The sequence below is a fragment of the Nomascus leucogenys genome, chromosome 25, assembly GCF_006542625.1.
Source record: "Nomascus leucogenys isolate Asia chromosome 25, Asia_NLE_v1, whole genome shotgun sequence".
NCBI lineage: Eukaryota > Metazoa > Chordata > Mammalia > Primates > Hylobatidae > Nomascus > Nomascus leucogenys.
Genome location: NC_044405.1, coordinates 1,198,005 through 1,224,122, shown reverse-complemented (window position 1 = coordinate 1,224,122; position 26,118 = coordinate 1,198,005). Strand labels below are relative to the sequence as shown.

Below are 26,118 nucleotides of genomic sequence, written 5' to 3'. Positions count from 1 at the left end.
AAATGGAGATGTCTACACCTGTTGATTGCATTAAGCATTTAGTATCCCCTAATGAAGGATGGAAAAGGTGCTGCCACACTGTCTAAGTGGATCATTTCTCCTTGGTAAATTACACACATTCTACTTTTTTGTATTCTGTGACCTTGCAGTCAGTGACTTCAGCCCAGAATAGTTTCAAAGTCATGTAAATGAATGCAATTAAGGTATTGCCTATCATCTTACATAGTTCAGATGGAACCTTATTGGATAGAGAGGTTTATTTGCTTTATGAGAAAGGTCAAAATAAGGTTAAATTTTATTACATAAAATGATTTGGTAATGTTTTTATTTAGCTCCTAAAAAAGTAATGTCCTAATAGGAAATGATAATGCTTTTTTATTTTCCCTTAATCACCTGGAGGTCTCTTCAGGTTCTGTTTGTTTTTGTCTGATAGTTATAAACTCTATTTTGAGGAGATGCCTTCTGTCAACTAAGATTTTGGGAACATGCTGCCCGTAGTTATGATTCTAGGTATCTTTGACTTATACACATAGGTGACATACCCTGTTAATGATGTAGGGTGGCTTTGGTGTTGCTGATGTGTAAGCATACTTCATTTTATTGTGCTTCACTTTATTGCTCTTTGAAGATAATTTTGTTTTTTACAAATTGAAGGTTTGTGGCAGCCCTGTATTGAGCAAGTACCATTGTCTCAACAGCATGTTTTCAGTTTGTGTCTTTGTGGTCACATTTTGATAATTCTCACAATATATAAAACTTTTTCATATTATTATATATGTCATGGTGATCTGTAATCAGTGATCTTTGACGTTACTATTGTGATTGTTTTGAGGTACCATGAACTGTGCCCATATCAGCCGGCGAACTTGTTCAGTGTGGTCTGACTGCTTTACAGACTGGCTGTTCCCCCATCTCATCTCCCTTTCTTTGGGATTCCCTGTTCCTTGAGACACAACAATATTGAAATTAGGCCAATTAATAATCCTATAATGGCTTCTAAGTATTTAAGTGCAAGGAAAAGTTGTAGGTCTCTTAATTTAAATCAAGAGCTAGAAAAGGTTAAGCTTAGTGGGGAAGGCATGTTAAAAGCCAAGCTCGTCTGAAAGCTAGGCCTCTTGTGCCAGTTCACCAAGTTGTGAATGTAAAAGGAAAAGTTCTTGAAGAAAATTAAAAGTGCTACTCCAGTGAACACATGAATGATGAGAACACAAGGCAGCCTGATATGGTTTGGCTGTGTCTCCACCCAAATCTTGTCTTGAATTGCAGTTCCTATACTCCCCATGTGTCCTGGGAGGGACCCAGTGGAAGGTAATTGAATCATGGAGGCAGTTAACCCCCATGCTGTTCTCATGATAGTTCTCACGAGATCTGATGGTTTTTTAATTTAATTTAATTTAATTTAATTTTATTTTATTTTATTTATTTATTTATTTTTGAGACAAAGTCTCTCTCTGCTGCCCAGGCTGGAGTGCAGTGGTGCAATCTCAGCTCACTGCAAGTTCCGCCTCCCGGGTTCACACCATTCACCCGCCTCAGCCTCCCAAGTAGCTGGGACTACAGGCACCCGCCACCATGCCTGGCTAATTTTTTGATTTTTAGTAGAGATGGGGTTTCACTGTGTTAGCCAGGATGGTCTCCGTCTCCTGACCCCATGATCTGCCTGCCTTGCCCTCCCAAAGTGCTGGGATTACAGGCATGAGCCATCCCGCCCGGCCAAGATCTGATGGTTTTATAAGAGGCTTTTCCCCCTTTGCTCGGCACTTCTCCTTCCTGCTGCCTTGTGAAGAAGGTGCCTTGCTTTCCCCTCACCTTCTGCCATGATTGTAAGTTTCCTGAGACCTCCCCAACAATGCAGAACTCTGAGTCAATTAAACCTCTTTCCTTTATAAATTATCCAATCTCGGGCATTTTTTCGTAACAGCGTGAGAATGGACTAATAGCCTTATTGCTAATATGGAGAATATTTTAGTAGTCTGCCTAGAAAATCAAAGCAGCCATAACATTCCCTTAAGCCAAAACCTAATCCAGAGCAGTGCCCTCACTCTAATTCCACAAAGGCCGAGAGGAGATGAAGAAACTGCAGAAGAAAAGTTGGAAACTAGCAGAGGTTTGTTCATGAATTTTAAGGATAGAAGCTGCCTGGATAACATAAAAGTGCAAGGTGAAGCAGCTAATGCTGATGTAGAAGGCTACAGCAAGCTTCCAGAAGATCTAGGTAAGATCATTGATGAAGATGGCTACATTAAACAGCAGATTTTCAGTGTAAATGAAACAGCCTTCTGTTGGATGAATATGCCATCTAGGACCTTAATAGCTAGAGAGGAGAAACCAATGCCTGGCCTCAAAACCTCAAAGGACAAACTGACTTTCTTGTTAGTGGATAATACAGCTGGTGACTTGACGTGGAAACCAATGTTTGGCCATTCCAAAAATCCTAAGCCCCTTGAGAATTATACTAAATCTCTTCTACCTATGCTGTATAAATGGAAGAAGAAGCCTGGATGACAGAACATCTGTTTACAGCATGGTTTGCTGAATATTTTAGGCCCCCTATTAAGACCAACTGCTCAGAAAAAAAAAAAAAAAAAAGATTACTATCGAAATATTACTGTTTATTGACCACGCACCTGGTCACTCAAGAGCTCTGATGGAGATGTACAAGGAAGTTAATGTTAATTTTCATGGCTGCTAATACAGCATCTATTCTGTAGCCTGTGGATCAAGGAGTAATTTCAACTTTCAAGTCTTACTATTGAAGAAATACATCTTGTGAAGCTATAGTTGCCATAGATAGTGATTCCTCTGATGGATCTGGGCAAAGGCAATTGTAAACCTTCTGAAAAGGATTCACCAATCTAGATGCCATTGAGAACATTTGTGATTAATGGGAGGAGGTCAAAATACTGACATTAATAGGAGTTTGAAAGAAGCTGCTTCCACGCCTTATGGATAACTTTAGCGGGTTCAAGACATCAGTGGAGGAAGTAACTGCAGATGTGGTGGAAATTGCAAGAAAACTAGAATTAGAAGTGGAGCCTGAAGATGTGACTGAATTTGTATAATCTCATGAGAAAACATGAACCGATGAGGAGTTGCTCCTTATAGATGAGCAAAGAAAGTAGTTACTAGAGATGGAATCTACTCCCGATTGAAGATACTGTAAACATTGTTGAAATAACAACAAAGGATTTAGAATATCATGTAAATGTAATTGATAAAACAGTGGCAGGGTTTGAGAGGATTGATTTCCATCTTGAAAGATGTTCTACTGTGGGTAAAATGCTATCAAACAGCATTACATGCTACAGAGAATTATTCCGTGAAAGGAAGAATCAGCCAACGTGGCAAACTTCATTGTTGTCTTGTTTTAAGAAATCATTACAGAGACCCCAACCTTCAGCAACCACAAGCCTGATCATTCGGCAGCCATCAACATGGAGGCAAGGTGTCCACCACTGAAGAGTAAAACTCTCTGAAGAGTCACATGATTGTTAGCATTTTTAGCAATAAAGTATTTTTATATTAAGGTATGTACATTGTTTCGACGTAATGCTTTTGCACACTTAATAGACTATAGTACAGTGTAAACATAACTTTTATATGCACTAGGAAACCAAAAAACTTGTGTGACTTGCTTTATTGCGATATTTGTTTTATTTTAGTGATCTGGAATGGAACCCACTATATCTCTGAGGTATGCCTTTATGTGCTTAGAGGCTTGTATTAATGCCTGAGTACCATGCTGGTTGGTATAGGACGTCAGACAGCGACACTAGAGTCCCAACTCATCTGGGTAGAAAGGACACCTACCACCCAACCAGGCTGATTGTCTGGGCTGGGGGGATTAGGAGAGCATTGAAACAGATACTGGAGGAGTCTTACTGATGAAGAACTGACAGTGAGTGAGTGGATGAGAGAGAGAGTGTGCATGTGTGTGTAGTAATTAAAGGCATATATTTTTCATGGTAGTTGGTCCATATAAAACTACCGTCTTCTCTTTTATATTTTTACTTAAGCCTGGCATATTAATTGATTAAGGCCCTGTGATTAATTGATGTCATTTATCAGACATTTACTGAGTATCAGCTGTATACCTTGCACCATGCTGGGTATTGAAGGCTCACAGACACAGGGAGAATAACAATAAGCAAGATACAGACTAAGTGACCTACAGGTATAGTGGTGGAGAGCTGGATGTTGGGGAAGTATCTAAGAAATTAGTTATCTTTATGTGGTTTTAAGGAGATTGAAGGGCCCCCAGTAAAATGAAATGAAAATGAAAAATAGCTACTTTATTTTGGAAGGTTAAAATTCAGGTTTACAGATTTATTTTTTTTCAAAGCTATAATCCGTGAGAACTGATCATAGGTTATAGGCTAGGAATTGAGAGTTCTAGAAGTGTAAGTCAGATCTAAGTGGCGTGGCTGGTACAAATGGAATGCTGCTATGGTGGTATCAGGGAGTTTGCATGGTACCTCCCTTATCACCGCTAGCTTCACTGTCCATTGGCCTGTTGACCAAAATAAAGTTTCCTCAGCCACCACAATGTTAAATTGTTGGCTACATCTCTTGCTGGCCAAAAACTTTGATCCACTCTTTTGTTCCTGAAAGTATGAACTTTTCCACGTCAGTGTCATTCTATATCTAGTATGGTTCTAATTCTGAGTTTAACATTTTCTGTTCCTAGTGGTACAGAAAAGAAATGAGGTGTTTCAAACTCTGCAATGACTGTTAAATAATTCTAATACTTTTTCTCCCAGAATCCTTGACTGAAATTCCTCTTTATCTTTGACATTAACTTTTTACATCATTGACAATAGGGACAATCTTTACAGTAAAATAAAAACAGATGAGTAGTGGGCCGGGTGCGCTGGCTCACGCCTGTAATCCCAGCACTTTGGGAGGCCGAGGCGGTGGATCACCTGAGGTCAGGAGTTTGAGGCCGTCCTGGCTAACATGGCGAAAACTCGTCCCTACTAAAAATACAAAAACTAGCCGGGTGTGGTGCTGGGCACCTATAATCCCAGCTACTTGGGAGACTGAGGTGGGAGAATTGCTTGGAACTGGAAGGCAGAGGTTGCAGTGAGCCGAGATCATGCCACTGCACTCCAGCCTGGGTGACAGAGGAAGACTCCACCTCAAAAAAACAAACAAACAAAAAAACAACTGGGTAGTGTATTTTGGCAAATAATTCTGTAATGAAAGCTGTTTTGTTACATGTGGTCAACAACTGTGTCCAAAGAAAGCATGTATCATGAACGATATGAATACTTTTTTTTTTTATCTTGTAATACATCTTTTTTGTTGTTTTTTGAGATGATTTAGTTAGTAGTTAAAATTCCATCGTAAAACAACTCTTTGAGATAAGGTGCACTTGAAGTAACACTTATTTCTCTTAATTTTCAGGAAGTGTTTGGATTGTGAGCTATTTCAGAACTGTTCTCAGGACTCATTATTTTAACATTTGGGAGAAACACAGCCAGAAGGTATTGTCTTTTGTCTCATTGCCCCACTTTTTAAAATGTTATCAAGCCTTTCCAATTGTAGAAAAGTACGACTGTTATGCCACATTTTGTTATTTTTCTTTAACTTTTAGATATGGATAAACTACCTTGCCATTTGTCACAAAGAAGGTTCTATTTCAATTTTGGTAAATCAAAATTTTGTGTAAGCGAATAAAACATCTGGTTTAGAGTAAACCAGTTTTACCTATTTTAAACACTGAGGTATTTACATTTTACCTTACTACTATAGAACTATTTTAAAGAATGTCTTGATTTGAAAATGAGATACATAAAGTTCCTTTTTATATAAGACAGTGTGAAGTATACCTGAAACATTCAGGCAGTCTTAAAATTCTTCCTGCCTATGACAGCTCTACCTTCCAGTGTAGGGATCAGCTGCCATCTGCATTTGGATCAGTCATCAGGGTCCATGGACAGACTCAGCCAGGCCACCTGGTTTTGCCTCCGAACATCCATTTGCTAAATTCTCTCTTTGCATTATCATTTGTGGATAGATTGGTATAGCATAATAATTTATCTGCTTGTAGGCCCAGAGTGTCAGGACATGTGACATATTACTAGGAAGGAAGGTTATGTTAAAATCATCTGTTGAGAAACTTACTCACTTTGTGCTTTGTCTTTTGTACCTTATCTTAGTCCATTTGAGCTGTTGTAACAAATGCTATAGATGGGAGGCTTATAAACCACAGAGGTTTATTTCTCACAGTTCTGGAGGCTGGGAAGTCCAAGACCAAGGTGCCAGCAGATTTAATGTCTAGTAAGGGCCTGTTCCTCGTAGATGGCTGACTTCTCATTGTAACCTCACATGGGTGGAGGTGGCCAGAGAATTATTGGGACCTGTTTTATAAGGGTACTGATCCTGTTCATGAGGTCATTACCCTCATGATCTAATCACTTCCCAAAGGCCCCACCTCCAAATTACCCTCACATTGCAAATATGGTTTCAATTTATGAATTCTGGGGAGACACAACATTCAGGCCATAGCAGACCTCATAGACCACATATGGATATGCCAACCAATTTGACTAATGTCATTGGTGAACATAGTCTTCTTGATCTATATCCAAGGCATCCTTCTTAATGTTCAACCTTATACCTCATCTGTATCTTGTGTTTTCCTTCTCAAAAACTTTTGCCAGCCGTCTTGCTTGAAATAGAAACAGATGAAGGAAGGATGCATAAATACATTTAATAAAATAATGTATTTGTTAAGATTGTAGTGAATTGTCCACCTTCTTTTACTATCAGACAGATGTAACTTTATTAGCTGAATATTCATGGTTTTTATTCACATGAAATAATACAAAAATCAGTTTTTACCGATTTTCTTAATCACTGTCAAGCAGTGTGAATTTCTAGGGTTGGTTGAATATAGTCTTTTAATAAGTCTCCCCAGCATGCTGCATTGAACTTTTAAAATGGAAACTCTGTGTTGAAGATTATTGTTTATTGGCAAACCAGCATATTCTTCCTCTTCTTGTTGGTTACTGGGGAAAGGCAAAAGCAAATAAGAAATGTAAATAAGCAAATTAGGTCTGTGAAAGAACTTGTAAATGAACCCAAAAAATTAAATTTAAAATATACTTTATCAGTAAAATAAATTATATGATCAGAAACTGGATTTTATGGAATTTAGAGTTATCTTTTCAAATTAAAGATGAGAATGAACTATTATAAATATTTCGTATAAACATTCACACTTAGCTATAAAGATGGAAGTTATAATTTTAGTGCTAATATGAATTATCAATTCATGAAAGGTTATATCTCAAAATTAAAGGTATGTTTCAATAGAGTTGATGGTTATTCTTTCTTATTAAAAAGAAACTGCAAAGAAATTGAAAGTTTAGCTGAAGGATTAAATCGACAAATTCCCATGTATATTCAAGATAGGAATTAGTTTTAAGTAATTATTTTGAAAAGAAATCATAATGCATAAGGTCCTTTTAAGAAGCAGTTTCTTATTTTTATACAAAACCTCCTGAAGTGTAACTTCATGTAATCAAATAGACACCCTTATTTGCTAGCTTGATTGTTTTTTATGTAAGTATAGTCTGAGTAACTAGCACCCTACTCCAGAAGGCTTATTGTATTTGTGTATTTTCTAATCTATCCTGCCTCTACCCAACAGGAATAGTCTTTGGCGTCTTTTACTATAGATTAGTTTTGCCTGTTTTAAACTATATGAAGTTGAAACCATGTTGTATGAACTCATTAGTGTCTTTTTTTATCAACATTATGTCTGTAAGAGTCATCCATGTTGTGCATGTTATTTGTTTTTTCCCCCTAAATTGTCTATGTTCTATTCTATGATTATACCACCATTTATCCATTCCACTGTAAATGGACATTTAGTTTTCTTTCGAGTTTGTGGCTGCAAATAAGGCTGCTGTGAACTTTTTTGGATCTTTTGGTAGAAATAAGCCTTCATTTCTCATGAGTACAGTGTAAGCACGGGAGTGGAACTGCTGAGTGGTGGGGTGTGCATGTGTTTAGAGTAATAGGTACTTACAGTGCTTTTAAGAATATTTAGGAAATGTCAATCAGTGTGTCTTTTGTTAATGGTAGGTTTTATAATTAGAGAGACTTATTTTTCTTTGACTTAATGTAAATTCCAAAGTTGTTTCTTAGGAGTTATTTAAATTTTCCCATCTATTAAAAAATAAGTTACCTACTTTCTGATTCCATTATAATATGTATTTGGCTCACAAAACCTGGGTTTGTTCTAACCCTAGTGAATGAAACTAGGACACAAAACCCTCCTCTATGTACTTATGATCATATGATTGAAATACTGAAAGTAGATTTTGAAGCAAATCAGACATAACATATATTGAAGGCTGTTTTTTATTAGTTGAATATTTGGACACCTCTTTGAATGTTTAAAGTAATAGATACTTTAGAGTTACAAAACACTTATTTCAGCATTCCTGACAAGTGTTTCTTGTGACCTTTGTGTTTTTATTATTCTGGTGATTAAAATTGATATTATTCATTCTAGCATGTAAGTGTTCGAAAGATTAATCTTTTTCGACGTCTTTCCTGTAGAGCAGTGCTGTTCACTAGAAGTGTAATGTCAGCTACATTATGTAAGTTTAAATTTTAAATGTTAGAGTTTCTAGTAGCTGTGGTTAAAAGTAACTGGTGAAATTAATAATATATTTGATTTAACCTAGTATCTGCAAAATGTTATCCTTTCAATGAATAATCAATATAAAATTATGAGATATTTTGCATTCAAAAAGAATGTAAATCTGTACTGAATTTTTGAAAGCTGGTGTGTGTTTTGACTCACAGCTCTCTGAATTCTGACTAGTCATCTTTCAAGTGCACAGTAGCCACATGTGTCTAGTGGTTGCTATATTAGACAGCACAGCTATAGAGTTACATTTTGGGTTTTTAAAAGACAGTGCTTTAGTCAAGTTCATGACTAGTTAAAATTACCCTTAAAAATCCAATAGAAAGGTGCCATGTCAAATGCGGAAGTACTATCTTTCAGTAAGTTTCAAACAGCCTGTTTTTCCTTCTATTTTGGAATAAGTAGCATTTTCTTTGGTTGAACATCAGATAAATCAATTAGCCAGTGTTTAGGGAGCATGTTGAATGACAGATACGTATCTTTAAACTATAAAATCAAAATCTGTAACAGTAGATTCATATCTTCCATCTTATTCCAGGTTCTATTATACTAGGTAGAATTTTACTTTTAGGGAAAGTGTGTTTTTCTTTTGTTAAAAGCATGGCTGGCTTAATTGAGTGTGATAAATTGCTTTATGATATAACTCCACCATATTCAATAAAATAGGGAAGTTTACAAATAGTTTGTATGTGTACATATAGATGCGCCTATGACTTCTCATTACTTACGATATTTAAAGGTTACCTAAATTTCGAGGGTTAATGTTTCTTCATGTTTATTTTTGCCAAATGGGATAAATCAAGACTATAAACCGTCTCACATTAATGTGGGTTTGATTTTGCCACCAAATTCGGTTTTAAAGCTTCTTGGTATTCAAAATTGGGAATGTGGATAAGGGACTATTGACCTGTGAAAACAGTCAATATGGAAACTTATTGTGGAGGGAATAGCCCTTGGAGAAATAAATGGCATAATCACACTTTAGTCCTTGTTTTGGTTCCCAGATCTGGGATACAGTGGTTGTTTTATAGCCCTACCCCCAACACATTTTTGATAATACTACCTCCACACTCTTAAATGAAATTGGTACTCTTTTTGACACTCAATTCTTATTGGGTAGTAAGAAAAGAAAATCATTCCTCTGCTTAAAAGCCTTCATGAACGTCACTTGGTATAAAACTAAAGTCCTTGCATTAGCTGAAAAGGCATCTTCTCAGTGCAGCCCACCCTGGTGACCACACAATTCAAAATGGAAGCCTCATCTTTGTCCTCTCTCCTTTATGCTGTTCTCTTTTTCCAAGCATTTAACACCTTTAAAAATACAATGAAATATGTGTTTCTTTTTAAAGTATAGTTTATTTATTGTTTAATCTTTCTAAAATTGAGACTCCCTGAAGGCAAGAATTTCTGTTGCATTCATTACTAATAAATCTGAAGAAGCTAGTCTGAGGCTGAGCATCTAGAAGGAGGACATACCTGTTTATAGATTAATTATTTATTGAATGCATGGAGAATATACACATTTTTTTTTATTTCTGAAAATTTGCCTGTATAGGTTTTCTGGGGCAGGGAATATTTAAAGGAAATGAAAACAAAAATTGTAAGTTATAAGCTTCACAGTATATTTGGATGATTTGAATAATTTGAAAGTAGTTTTTTTCATCAAACTGACATACACATCCCTTTGAAAGGTAATATGTAAATATGAAGTTTTCAAAAAATAGGGTTTATTATTATGGTCAGGTAATTTTTCTTATAGGTATAAATATGTGTTTTTTTCATTTGGATAATAAAATTATGTTGGTAATCAGTTTGAGAAGTACATTTATAAAAGATTTCTTCTGTTTCTTTAAAATATAGGAGACATACATTGTATTTTGGTATCTTAGTATAGATCAGGCAGAGCTCAAAAGGTTTTGGAAAGTAATTTTGTATACAGAAGTATAGATTGGCTTTCATTTTATACAGGTGGTGTCTAATTGTAGTTCTCGAAGTTTTATTTTTAGGTCAACTACAATAAATGTTTTTAAAATAGTACAAAAATTTAATTAAAAACATATCAAGTTATGGTATATGGTACCCTAGAATACATTCAAAGGGGACGTTATAATGTTTATTACATTGTAGGATAAGTATGAGATGATAAATGTGATCAAAGTCTTTCCTAAAAGTCTATTGGCAAGTTCTTGGTTTTATATTATACCTTTACATATTTAACATTTGATTGCAGTCAACCATAATTATGACTATGTCAGTAATCATTTTCATTGGAACAGGAAGAATTATGAGTTTTGGTTTCTTTGTTTTTCCACTGCCATTTTCCAAATTCAGGCTTTATTACTTTCTGATTATTAGATAGTTACTGCAGTAACTTTCTATTTGGTCTTTTGCCTTTTAGTTTTTATTACCCAATACATTCTACACAGCAAAGTAAAACTTTCTGAAGAAAATTATTATTACCCTGAACAAAGACCTTTGCTCACAAGATAAGACAAGTCCTATTTCTACGTGGTTCCTTGCATATCTCATGATCAAATATTTGGTTTGCCCCTTCCTTAAACATGTTTATTGCACATTTCTTATTCTGCCACATTATTTTTGCTATCTTCAGCTCAGATGTCTTTTGAACCCTACTAGTTTTCTTTTACCAAAAGGCCATCCATCCTGTGATTTGTATGACCACTCGGACAGAAGGGAACATGTGCTCCCATCTACTTTCTCATAGTGGTTGATGAATGCCATTCACACTGCCTTTATTTTTCATAGCGTTTCATTCATTGCTGCAGCAGAATTACAAACTTCTAGATGGAGGGGGTTGTATCTTTTATAAATTTGTGACTTACAAAGCACTCAACTTGATGCCTCACACATATAGAGTGATAAATCAAAGTATTGGTGAAACAGAACTCCAGAGTATGTCCTGATATAATTTTAAAGCTTAGAAACGATCAAAAAAGATACAAGATCATCTTTATTATATTATGCAAGTTACTTACATTTGTGCAACATTTTTTTCATGTGCTTTGTATGAAGATGAAATAATAGCATGTATGTTAGAAATTTACAGGTTGCAAAGTGTGATATGGGTAATTATGACAGTACTCAGACTTTATTTCGTTGAATATGTACATTTCTTTGACTTAACTTACTGTGATATGTAGAATGCTCTTTTAATGTTCCTTACCTGAATAAGCAAAATTTATTTAATATGTTAGCTAAATAAATTTTGCTTATTTTGCTTAAATTTTGCTTATATCCTTATGTTACTATAGACTTAATATTCTTTGCTGTTCATCAAGAGAGAAAATACAAATGCTTTTGGTGAAAATAATAAATTACCTGCTTAGAATGTAACAATTTCAAAGATAAAAGTTTTGTTAACGTCCCAAAATTTATCCTTAGTTTTTCATATTTAATTCACATTGGGGTAAAGTATATTTTTAAAAAAGAATCATTTCACAGATTTCCCTAAATTTCTTAAAGATAAACCCAACCTTTTCAATTCTATTTCTTAAGAGTATTTTTAAAATATTGCTAAATAGCCTGCCTGGCTAGTGGAGATTCTAAATGGGACTGAATTTGGGGATAATGACTTTTTTTAAATTTCATTAGGGCATGGTTCTCGTGCTAAGAACAGTATCTAAGAATGAAATAAGTTTCTGACTTTCAGAGATATCCCCCCACTCCAGAAAACTCCCAAAATCTGAAGATCATGTATATCTGGGTAGTGGGTATAAATTTAGTTCACAGAAAGAAATGGTAAAAGGTTAAAGGAGGAAATGAGTTTCATAGAATCAGCAGCATAAACAAAGATGAATTCTGTAATCATACATAGACCCTGAACATTTGGGCTGACTGTGGTTTTATGTATTTAAACGCTGAGATGTTGGTGACACGGAGTAGTAGCAGAAACTGAATTTGGGAGGAGGAAACGATTATAGTTTCTCAATCTTCCTTACTATAACAAAATATGATGTGCAATTGGGATACCCTTTTGGCGACTGAATAGGCTGGGGAAGTTAACTTTATTGGCCACCCAGATTATGTGGGCAGTATACACAGCCCTTACTTTACTATCTAGGGCATAAAGTTTAAAAAATATTCAGCCTTTTTTTCCAGCTTGGGTTAAAAAATTATTGATATTCTGGCTTTATTTATATCACAGACAAAAATTCTGAAAGACAGCCTGTTTATTGTCATAGAAATGGATATAACCTCACAAGGAATGTTATTAAAGTTACTTTTATAAGTGTTTTAAAAACATGGGCATGCAGTTTGTATTAATAGTGATACTCCTCTACTGAGTTACTACTAATTTGCCATTTTCACAGTAATTTCAGAAAATAAGAAATCGTTAACATTATTATATTATTTAAATACTCCCATGGATTTCTATTAAGGATGAAAAACATCATTACAGTATTTGTTAGAAAGTCATATACATCACGATGCCTGTAATCCCAGCACTTTGGGAGGCCGAGGCGGGTGAATCATGAGGTCAGGAGTTGGAGACCAGCCTGGCCAGCACAGTGAAACCTCGTCTCTACTAAAAATACAAAAAATTAGCCAGCCATGGTGGCACACAACTGTAATCCCAGCTACTCAGGAGGCTGAGGCAGGAGAAATGCTTGAACCCGGGAGGCGGAAGTTGCAGTGAGCCAAGATCGTGCCACTGCGCTCCAGCCTGGGCAACAGAGCAAGACTCTGTCTCAAAAAAAAAAAAAAAAAAAGTCATATACAATTTAAACTTAGTCTGGTGACCACAGAAAGCTATTTTCTTAGCTTTTAAACCTTTTATTAGTGTAACCTCTCTTCGTCTTGGTTACTTTAATGTAAAATGAGAATTATACAGACTTTATTTTTATAGCAACATTGTATGAAATGAATAAATGTGAACTATTTAAATTGGCTCAGGCATTTAGAATTGTTTCTGATAAACCTATCACATGAATACTACTTATTACCTTGTAAACTTGTATTTTAAGAGAAAACATTTATTTGAGATACAAGGATTCCTGTTTTCTCTTCAGAAAAGGCAGAGGTAATTGTTAGTTACTTTTTAAAAAAATTTTAAAACAAAGGGTATATTTCTCTTTTGCCTCTTGAGTGGGCATTAAGAGCAGCTACTGTCACAGCCACAGTTAAGTACAATACTATGGAAAAGGATGGCTTTAGAATCCTAAGATCTATATTTGAGCCCTGCATCTTCACATATACTCTTAGTAAGTCATTTAACCTGAACTTCAGTTTTTTGATCTGTAAGATGAGGATACATCTTACATCATAAGAATATTATGCAGAATAAATGAGGAAATAAAGTGCATTGATATCAGTGTAATGCTATAGGAAGATAATGTGTTATGGACAATATTGTTAATTCTAATGTATTTTTCAAAAGAAAGAAAATAGGTTTTTGGATGATCACTGTTTTACTTAATCTCACGTCCTTCTAATTAGAACCTTTCTTCCACACATTTTTATTGTTATTTTTTATTTTCATTTACTTTTAAGAGTTTCCACAAACCTCGGTCCATGCTTTTAGGATTCCTTTCAAGTTTGAACCACTTAACATCTGCCACCTACTGACCTAGTTCTTTCCACTTCCTCCAGCTCTCCTCCTCATACACACTTGCGTATTATGTTTGTTGGATGATTAACCTGTCTTTCATTTCATTTTTGCAAAGATCTAGATCAATACTGAGTTAGGAAAAACAGTTTCTGAATTTGTTTGAACTATAAAGCAAGGTGGTACATAGGAGTCAATAATAATATTCATTTTTTCCCCCCAGGAAAACAGTTTTCAGGAGAAACAATTAGTAAATTCCCACATGGACTTGCTTTCCTTTCATAGTATGGCTGTGATAGGTTTTAAAAGTGATTTCTGCCTACATATCCAGGTTTAAAAAAGTTTTCAGTATAAAGCATGAGTTTGGAAGTGACTCACCACATATGGAACTACTTCAAAATGCATGCCCCTTAACTACTATTTGAATTTTTATAGGTTTGTAGTTTTGCTGACTGCAAGAAAATAAAAGGCTCAGTGCCAGTTCTTACTGGGTCAGGATTTATTTTAAAGTACCAACATTTCCTCAGCTTTTTGATACTTAAAAAGTCCTAGAGATTTTCCTGCAAAAAGTTTTAACAGGCTTTATTCCAGTAAGGAAAATTCAGAGTGTTTATGCTGTGGTAGTAACAAAAGCAAGGGATTTGGTGAATTTGCAATAGAAATTGCCAGAATCTAGATTACCCTTGGAACATATTTTTATTTAAAGAGTCTAGTGGGGTCCAGCAAGGACTTGTAATTATGTTTGTATCTTTAGCATAGCTCTAGGAACAAGAAGTTTGATGAATGATTTATAAAGAGATGGTTAATTTTTCATGAAATGATCAGGAGACCAGGTGACCAAGGCAATTGACCTGACACTGTTGAGGTTTATTGAGGAGCGATTGTGGAATGCGTTACTGTGAAACACACTGACTTGAGTTTGAATCCCAGATTTACCCCTTAACTGAGAAAGTCACTCAACTTCTCTGAGCCTCATCTGTAAAATTGGATAATATCTATTTTATAAATAGTAATTAAGTGAGATAATGTTATGTCTTAGCAGTATTGTAACAGGTATTTACTTGTGTCTAATTAATAAAAGTTAATCATGATAACTGACAATAACCCACTCGATAATTGTTTTAAAACTTACATTCCATGTTGAAAGTCACCATTAGTGTATAGAAGTATACTTGAGGCTACTTAAAATCTTTAATAAACTGCATTTCAGCCAAAGTAGTGTTTATGGGTAAATGGATTGAAGTTGACACAGGCTGTGATGTGGTGGTTTTGAACAAGACCAGATAATCTAGGTATGAACCCCAACTCTGCCACTTACTTACTATTGTTGACTATGGGCAAATCACCTTACCTCCCTAAGGCTCAGTGTTCTTATCTGTAAAATGGGAATAACTTCACAGAGATATTTGAGAATTACCACATAGGAATTAAGCCTGCGTTAAGCATTTAACGCAGTCCTGGCACATAGTATGCAGTATTTTTTTTTTTTTTTTTTTTTTTGAGACAGAGTCTCACTCTGTCGCCCAGGCTGGAGTGCAGTGGAGCAATCTCGGCTCACTGCAAGCTCCGCCTCCCAGGTTCACGCCATTCTCCTGCCTCAGCCTCCCGAGTAGCTGGGACTACAGGCGCCCACCACCACGCCCAGCTAATTTTTTGCATTTTTAGTAGAAACAGGGTTTCACCATGTTAGCCAGGATGGTCTCGATCTCCTGACCTCGTAATCTGCCTGCCTCGGCCTCCCAAAGTGCTGGGATTACAGGCGTGAGCCACTGCTCCCAGTGATCATTTTAATTTTTCAGCTTTCTCAGTGGCCCATTATTTAAAAGAACCATATTTGAAATCAAACAGACTACTTTATATTGTTGTACAATCATTTTTACATCACATACATCTTTTGGTCCTTCTGTGGCTTCAGACTTTTAATTCCAGTCTTAACTCACCCTTCTACTGCATCTCCTACTTCATTTCGTGAATGTAGAGTGACCAGGGGAGAGCAGAAGGAAGCAAGGATTGGATCTGAGATCAGTAGACCTCTGTAGTCAACCTTACAATGAGCAGACATCCTCTCTGGACTGAAGTCCTTAGTTAAATTGTTTCAGTTACTGCTTTTTGAAGTTTTACCAACATAATAACTTTTATGCCTTTGTTTACTATAAGAGGTGAGAAGCTTTTGAAGGAAATCCCTACTTTTTTTCAGTGACTTTGAACGGTTTTTTTTTTTAGAGCCATCATTCATCCAAATGTTTTTTCAAAAATGACAGCTACTAAAACTACTGATAACTAAACAATTACTATATATTACAGATACTGTGTTAAGGATAGAGTTAGGTTTATCCTATAGGAAAGTTTTAAAAAATATCTTCTATTTTGGTCCTATTATGTCTACAGTAAGTTACTTCGTAGTAAAAGGAGTTTATTAGAATTTTCAAAGTTTTTAAGACTTTTATGATGAGGCAGTGTGTGGTTTGTTAGGTAGTTGTAGTGAGAATTTGAAGAGTTCTTGTTTCGGATAGTCATAGTTCTGGCTTTGTTATTAACGGCTTGGCTTTGAGTTAAAAATCAAAACCCTTTGACTCAAAATTACCCCTTTGGGTCAAACTATCACTGACCTACTTCCTTCCTCCGCTTTGAACCTAGGATTACTTCAGAGATGAGTGGGAGCATCTCAGATGAATGATGGTGCCCTCCAAGCACCTTCCAGAGTGTATACACATACAGAGGGAATGTGGTGATCCTCCAGCCGCCTTCCAGAGTGTATACACATAGAAAGGGAATGTGGTGACCCTCCAACCGCCTTCCAGACTGTATACACATAGAAAGGGAATGTGGTGATCCTCCGACCGCCTTGCAGAGTGTGTACACATAGAAAGGGAATGTGGTGACCCTCCAACCGCCTTCCAGAGTGTATACACATAGAAAGGGAATGTGGTGATCCTCCAACTGGCTTCCAGAGTGTATACACATAGAAAGGGAATGTAGTGACCCTCCGACCGCCTTCCAGAGTGTATACACATAGAAAGGGAATGTGGTGATCCTCCAACTGGCTTCCAGAGTGTACACACATAGAAAGGGAATGTAGTGACCCTCCGACCGCCTTCCAGAGTGTCCACACATAGAAAGGGAATGTGGTGACCCTCCGACCGCCTTCCAGAGTGTATACACATAGAAAGGGAATGTGGTGATCCTCCAACTGGCTTCCAGAGTGTATACACATAGAAAGGGAATGTAGTGACCCTCCGACCGCCTTCCAGAGTGTATACACATAGAAAGGGAATGTGGTGATCCTCCAACTGGCTTCCAGAGTGTATACACATAGAAAGGGAATGTAGTGACCCTCCGACCGCCTTCCAGAGTGTATACACATAGAAAGGGAATGTGGTGATCCTTCAACTGGCTTCCAGAGTGTATACACATAGAAAGGGAATGTGGTGACCCTGCAACCACCTTCCAGAGTGTATACACATAGAAAGGGAATGTGGTGATCCTCCGAGCACCTTCCAGAGTGTATACACATAGAAAGGAATGTGGTGACCCTCCAACCGCCTTCCAGAGTGTGTACACATAGAAAGGGAATGTGGTGACCCTCTGAGCACCTTCCAGAGTGTGTACACATAGAAAGGGAATGTGGTGACCCTCCAACCGCCTTCCAGAGTGTATACACATAGAAAGGGAATGTGGTGATCCTCCAACTGCCTTCCAGAGTGTACACATAGTATACCCATAGAAAAGGAATTTGTTGGTCCTCCGAGTGCCTTCCAGAGTGTATACACATAGAAAGGGAATGTGGTGATCCTCCAAGCAGAGTGTATACACGTAAAAAGGGAATGTGGTGACCCTCCAACCGCCTTCCAGAGTGTATACACATAGAAAGGGAATGTGGTGATCCTCCAACTGGCTTCCAGAGTGTATACACATAGAAAGGGAACGTGGTGACCCTCCGACTGCCTTCCAGAGTGTACACACATAGAAAGGGAATTTAGTGACCCTCCAACCACCTTCCAGAGTGTATACACATAGAAAGGGAATGTGGTGACCCTCTGACTGCCTTCCAGAGTGTCCACACGTAGAAAGGGAATGTAGTGACCCTCCGAGCGCCTTCCAGAGTGTATACACATAGAAAGGGAATGTGGTGACCCTCTGACTGCCTTCCAGAGTGTCCACACATAGAAAGGGAATGTAGTGACCCTCCGAGCGCCTTCCAGAGTGTACACATAGAAAGGAATGTAGTGACCTCACGCCTTCCAGAGTGTCCACACATAGAAAGGGAATGTAGTGACCCTCCGGGCGCCTTCCAGAGTGTCCACACATAGAAAGGGAATGTAGTGACCCTCCAACCGCCTTCCAGAGTGTCCACACATAGAAAGGGAATGTAGTGGCCCTCTGAGCACCTTCCAGAATGTATACACATAGAAAGGGAATGTAGTGATCTATTTTAACTTAAATCATCATTTCCTGAATTTATTTGGCCTTGGGACCTCCCCTCTTCCCTCCTTACCACCCAACCTCGTCTGTCCCTCCTTCCATGTTTTCCTCCCTCTGAATGAGCACTTATCATTCTGTAGAACGTTGTTAAGTATGTAGTCATTGGGAGCATAATTTTACCATTTAACTTATTAGAGCTCTATATTTGGACTGCCTTTGCTTTGGTAATATGTTTATTTTCAATTCTTAATTAAGAGGAAACCCTGTTTGTAACATATTATTCCTATGAGAAAATATGATTTCCATTGAAATATCTTGTTTCATTGTCATGTGACATGTTGTCTAAGCATGCAGCATGAAGAAAGGGAAAACACCTGACTTCTACCAGGTGAATCAATCCAACTTCGTGTTAGTTTGACTTAACCCATTGTGGGAAACTGTGTGAATATTCGTAAAAACTTCTCTGTGTTAATAAAAATGTAAGTAATAGAAGGCCTTACTACAAGTAACGTAACCAGTAAGGGTATATCTTCTTACTCAACAAAAAATTTGGAGTATTGGCAGTTAATGAATTGTCATATGATCTTATTAGTGTCCCACATGGTATTTTCTGTTTTCTACTCTGCCATCTTGAGTGACTTGGTGATGTCACTCTTCATGATTGAAAGATGGCTATTTTCCCACATTTCCTTGTCACCTTCACTGGTCATAATTACATCATATATCCATGCCTAAGCCCTGCCTCTTATTATCAGAGTAGACATTATTTGTCCCTAGTGGCTTTACCTAATTGGGATTCACCTCTTGAGGGGAAGATGGTGAGTTTCTACAGGCGAATAAGGAAGAGGACAGTGTGTTTTTGAGGAGGTCACTGCAGTGTTTGTCACAGCTGGTGAGGATATGAGTTTTGTTCATCTCTGCAGACTCTCTGGTGAGATCACAAAATACAGACATGTTTATTATTTATTTATTTATTTGATTTCCTTTATTGGAGACAGGGACTTACTCTGTTGCCCAGGCTGGAGTGCAGTGGGGTTGGCATAGCTCACCACAGCCTCAAACTCCTGGGCTCAAGCGATCTCCTGCCTCAGCCTCACAAAGCACTGGGATTATGGGTGTGAACTATGCACCCCACCCAGTCATATTTCTTGAGTGCCTACTGTATTTTGGTTATTCTTCTAAGTCCTAGGGATAGAACAGTGAACAAAAGAGAAAAAAAATTGCTAACCTCGTGGAGCTTACAGTTTATTGGTGAGATAGACAAATAAGATAAAGCAATTCAATGTATGGTATCTTATTAAGTGCTAAATAAAAATTGAAGCAAAGAGAGGAGAATGGAGGGTCTTGAGGGCAGGGGCAGGGGAGATGTCCATGAAGTTTTAGATGACACCCAGGGAAGGCGTAACCCGGAGGGTGACTTGAGTAGAGGCTGAGTCAGCATGGGAGCTAGTGATGCAGCCCTCTGGGGAGGAGAGTATTCCAGTTGAAGTTCCTGTGGCTGGAGTGGGGTGAGTGAGGGAGAGTCACAGGAGATGAGGTCAGAGGGGGAAGCCCCTAGAAAGTTTTGAGCAGAAGAGTGGCCCAATATCATGTTTCAGCAGAATCACTTCAGCAGTTGTGTTAAGTAGACCAAAGAGGTGTCAAAAACGGAAGCAAGGAAACCAGTGAGGAGGCCGTTATAATAATTCAGGAGAGAAGGAGATGACTTGAATGGGGGCAGTAAGATGTAGCTGAATTCTGCATTCTGGATTCCAAGGTAGAGCCTGCAGAATTTGCTGAAAGTTTGTATATGGGTGTGAGAGGAAGAGAGGCATCTCGGATGGCAGCCTGAACAATTGGAAGAATGGAGCTGATCTGAGATTAGGAATAACAGGGACTCGGTTATTGACATATTAAACTTGAAATGCTTGGAGAACTCCAAATGGGGATGTCAGATAAACACTTGTTTATATAAATACTTTTCAGACCAATGTATATTTTTTAAAAGAATGATATTGACCATTAATAATAGGAAATGACTTTTAAAAGAATATAATTTCAATAATAACAATAAAGAATAGGAAATAGAAAAATCAAGTGTTATATGGAGTGGATATTTTATGTTCCATTGAACAACACAGGGAAACACTGGAAGTAATTTTAAAATAGAGTATTCAAATAAACATTTGTACACTGTACATTTATTTAGTGCCTACGTTAGTGTTAAAAATTGCGTGTTAAATATATTTATTCTTTGAATCAGTGCCTGATTTTTCAGCCCCAAACCTTGTAAAAAATATACATACAAAAAGAAATACAACACAAGGACTAATGGTGTGGATTTAGTTTTATGTCTGTTTCCTCTGTAACATGAAGCAATGATCCTTCTAAAGGAAATGTGTTATTAAATAGGCGATTTTACCTCACTCCAACTTCCTCAGTATTGTGTAGCCTGTAGTTAATGTGCAAGCACATCATTAAAAAGAAATCCAAGCCCAGAGAATCAGTACAGTATATCTTACGTGAGTTCATCAGGGTGAATGGCTTCTCGCTCCCTTTCTTTTGAAGAGGAATTAGTGTAAGATGTCTTTTAACCAGATTATTGTACTCATTTGCATTTAACAAGAATGCAGTACATAGCTAAGATTTTCAATCCGTGTGCATTACATAAAATGCCAAAAAGCACCTTATGAAGTACCTTTCACATGCTAGATACTCAGGAAGTATTTGGATAGCAAATTTGATTTAGAGTATCATTCACATTTCTAACTATTTAAAATATTTTTAAGTATTATGCTGCGTGCAGTGGTTATTGCTTAACAGTGTGTGCTCTACCTGTAATGCAAGGTTGTTGAGAAAATTGAATTGTATTTTTTTTTAAATAGAAGTACCGTGTAATAAATATAAAGAGTTATTTATTGTGCAAGTAAACTTTGCTCTTTAAGATGGATTAAGTATTTCTCATCACAGTTTTGGCTGTCATGGTGAATATATGATTGCTTGCCTGTGTGACCAAGTAGAGAGAAAAAGGCCTGTTTGGATTTAGAGGGAAAATGCATTTTGTTAAGAACCTGAAGTGTATTGAATTACTCCAGTTTACCTATTTCTCATGTTAAGTAATTTTTGCAAAATGACCATCTGTCATCAGACAGTTCTAAAGTTTGCAGTAATTAAGTAAGCAAGCATTTATGTTAGCTTTATTTGAGACCAAAGTGGTGGTAGATTGGAATTAGCCTCATTCTTTGATTGACCAAGCTATAAGTTTTTATCTGCCAGTAAGTTTTTCAATTCTTTTGAGTGTCTCTCTTTATATCCTCCTTTGGTTTTGTTTCTAACAAGGAGAATAAAGAAAATCTGTTACCTAACAGTTAACATTTGTTCGTGTGTGAAAATTATTAAGATGCTTACCTAAACAAGATACTTGTCAAAGCTCTGATTTGCCACACTATAGCCACTTATTTTCTATTATGTAACACTTGGTATAAACAGGAATGTATTTGAATTATGAGGCACAATATGAAAGTGATCTCCCAAGAACCTACCATCGAGCATAGAATCAGACTTAACTACCACTGCTGCATCTGTCGGTATATTGCTCTCCTTGCCCCTGGTGCCTTGCAACCGCTTTCTTCAATTTTGTGTTAATCATTTACTGTCTTTTAAATAATACTGGTTTTTACATTAATCTTTAAATAATATGTTACTTTATGTTTTTGTTTTGTGAAAATGGTAGCATTCTGTATGAAGGCTTCGGATACTTACTGTTTCAATTTTTTTTTAAATTTAGTTTTTGTGGGTACAAGTGTATATATTCATGAGGTAAAGAGATGTTTTGATACAGGCATGCAATGTGAGGTAAGCACATCATGAAGAATGAGGTGTCCATCCCCTCAAGCATTTATACATTGAGTTGCAAACAATCCAGTTACACACTTTAAGTTTATTTAATATGTACAGTTATGAGACTTACTTTTTCAACTCATATTGGTTTTTTGAAATTTATTTATACTGCTATATGTAGGTATAGTTCATTTATTTCCACTTCTGGGCAATAGTCCATTGTGTGTGTTTATTTCTTCCCCTCTGTGTGGACATTTGGATGGTTGCTGGGTCCTTTCATTTGTTTGTTTTTGTTTTGTTTTGTTTTTGATATACCTATGTTGATATACTTACCTACATATATAGGTGTACTTATATTTACACACATATGTATGACTATTATAAGCATTGCTGATGTCAACGTTCTTTTATGTGTGTTCTGAAGAAGATGTGCAAGACTCTAGGGTATATACCCAAGAGTAGATATGTAAAGAATGCTCAATTATGTGAAATAATATGAAGTTGTTTCCAATGTTACCAGACCAGTTTACATTTCATTAATAATATATCAGAAGCTTCTGTTGAGCTACATCATTGTCAGATCTAAGAACTGTCAGACTTTTTAGCTTTTTCCAAATTAGTAGATATAAAGTGGCATCATATTATGATCTTGATTTACTTTTCTGTGATAGCGAATGAGGCTGAACATCTTTTCATGTGTTTTTTCATCATTGGTGTATTATTTTATGAAATTCGTATTATGTCCTATGCCCATTATATACTCAAAACTTTTTTATACATTTATATTTTACATATTTTTAATTTTAAAGTAACATACAGAAAAGTTACACGTACAATACAGTGGAACTTTTTTCCTCTGTTGACTTATTTCCCATGAATAAACAAGTGTGTGTTTCCACACACTTCCAAACACATGCACATGTATATTCACTGTAGCAGTTTCCACACACTTGTTTCTTCCACAAAGAAACAAGACTTTGTCCTGGAAACCATAACAAAACCATCAAAATCATTGATCATCACTACTGTCTAATCCTCAGAGCTCATTCAGGTTTCCAAGTTGTCCCAATAATGTCCTTTTGAGCAAAAGGATTCAGTTTAGAATCACACTTTGCATTTTACTTGTCTCATCTTGTTGGTCTCCCTCGGTCTGGAACAGTTCTTCAGTCTTTGACTTTAAAGACACTGGCATATTAGAAGACCATGTCGGCCTGTAATTGTGTAGAATATCTTTTCCTTTAGGATTGTCTTCTGTTTCCTCCTGGTTAGATCCATATTATGAATATTGAGCAGGAATATCACAGAAGTGATACTGTGTCTTCTCTTTGCATCCTATGCGTTGGCATATAATTTCATTTTGACCCATTACTGTTGACTTTTCACTGGGATTACTTGATTAAGATGGTGTCTGCTAAGTTTATCTACTGTGAAATTACTCATTTTCCCTCTGTAATTAATAATTATTTTGCATGCAGGCGCTTTGAAACTATGTAAAATCCCTTCCCTGATCACAGTTTTAGTTAATTTATTTGTATCAGTTTGTGCTTATGAGCATTACAGTGAGCTGTAATCCATTACTGTTGTAACTTATTTTGGTGCTCATCTTGTCCCTGATTTTGCCAGCGGGACCCCCTTCAGTATCTTTTTGACATGTCATCCCTTGATCATACTGATATCTCTAATTTCATTCCAATCCTATAGGCTTCAATTATATTTCCTTCCCTTTTTGTACCTCCTCTTACAGGGAGAAACCTGACTACCATGATCCTTAGTGTTACTTTATTTGATCATTCTCCCTGTATGTAGTTAATCTGCCATTTCTCCTGTCCCTCACCTTGCCCCTTAGTTTTACTTGAGCCTCAAAGCCCCTTTATATGGAAGCCGTTCTCACCCCACATTGATTTCTACATTGCACACCACAGTGTGTCTTTTTGTGGACGCCCTTCTGCTCCAGCTTGGGCATTGATACCCAGTGCTGGACCACTCATGTGCAAGGACTTCTTTGTCATCCTGCTCACCTCAAACCACCCTTTTCTTAATTTATTGGATGCAAAATGGCATCTTATTGGTCTTGATTTGCTTTTCTGTGATTGCTAATAAGGTTAGACATCTTTTAATGTGATTATTCACCGTTAGTGTATTCTTTCTTGAATTGCTAGTTCATACCTTTTGTATATTATATACTTAAAACTTTACATTAAATACTTTTATGTCTTAAATTTTTTAAAATTTTAAAATAACACATACAATAACAAGTACAATACAGATCTAGAGCTTGGGCTCGGATTCCCCATACCACATCATTTCTTCCACTCCACAGTGACACCCACCTCAACCTGCTTGAGCTCTCTGACACCTCTTATTAGCGCTACCCCCTCTCTGTTTTGCCCATTTTTAATTAAAATGTTATAGGACACAAACACACACACATATTCTGGATGCCAAAGTTTTTTTTGTGTGTGCATGTGAGACAGTCTGTGTCTGTCACCCAGGCTGGAGTGCAGTGATGCGTTCTCAGCTCACTGCAACCTCCACCTCCTGGGTTCAAGCAGTTCTCCTGCTTCAGCTTCCCTAGTAGCTGGGATTACAGGTGACTGCCACCACACCCAGCTAATTTTTGTATTTTAGTAGAGACGGGGTTTCACCATGTTGGCCAGGCTGGTCTCGAACTCCTGACCTCAAATGATCTACCCACCTTGGCCTCCCAAAGTGCTGGGATTATAGGCGTGAGCCATAATACCAATCCCCAATTTTTTTGGTAGTGTGTTTTATGGTGGTGTTCATTTTTCATCTTCTGTTGTATTTTTGATGAATGAAGTTTTCAATTTTAATGCATTTGAATTTATTAATCTTAATGCTTTACATATAGTTAACCCTTTCTGTGTCTTAAGGAAACATTTCCTACTATGAGATCATAAAGATATCCTCTTACATTTTGTTTTAAAAATATTAAAGACGTGCCTTCTCTATTTAAAACTTTAATCCCTCTGGAATTTATTGTTTGTATGTTAGACATAAGAATCCACTTTTGCCTCCACAATGGGTAACCAGTTGTTTCAGCACTATTGAATGATGTCTCCCTTCTCTGGGGATCTAAAGTGTAACGTTTGTCAAGTATTTTCTCTGTGTGATGGTCTACTTCCCCAGCAATCAATTTGTTTGTCTCTTTTCCAGGAGCACACTAGCTTAATTATTAGAACTTTATGATACATTTTGGTATCTGGCAAGGCAAGTTTCCTACTATTTTCTTTTGGTGGTAGGATTTTTTCTCTTTCATGGGCTTTTGCTGCTCCATGCAAATTTTAGAATCAACTTATTAAACCTTTTACATTTTGATAGGCGTTGCATTAAAAGCATTTGTTTAATTTGGGAAGAATTGCCATTTTACGATACTGAGTATTTATATAATAAACATGGTGTGTCATTCCATTTATTTGGATTATTTAGGTTTCGTTGTTAACGCCTTCCAATATATTTTATTTATATTGAACATGCAGTATTTACAAGTTACTTTTATTCCTAGGTATGCTTTGCTGTTGGATATTTTTTAAATGTTGTTTTCTGTTTGTTACTGGTGTATAAAAATACAGTTGATTTTTTTTTAAAAAGTATTCTTATATTTAGCCAGAATTAATTGAATATTAAC

General features: G+C 36.7%; 1 protein-coding gene across 2 annotated transcripts in view; it reads left to right on the top strand.

Annotated features, from left to right (window-relative positions):
- NRIP1 (nuclear receptor interacting protein 1) overlaps window positions 1-26,118 on the top strand; it is a 105,241-nt gene that overhangs the window by 16,349 nt on the left and 62,774 nt on the right. For both annotated transcript variants that reach the window (XM_012501914.2, XM_003263783.2), the window contains exon 2: window positions 5,407-5,486. The gene's annotated coding sequence lies outside the window, so the exon portion shown is untranslated. The remainder of the gene's footprint in view (window positions 1-5,406; window positions 5,487-26,118) is intronic.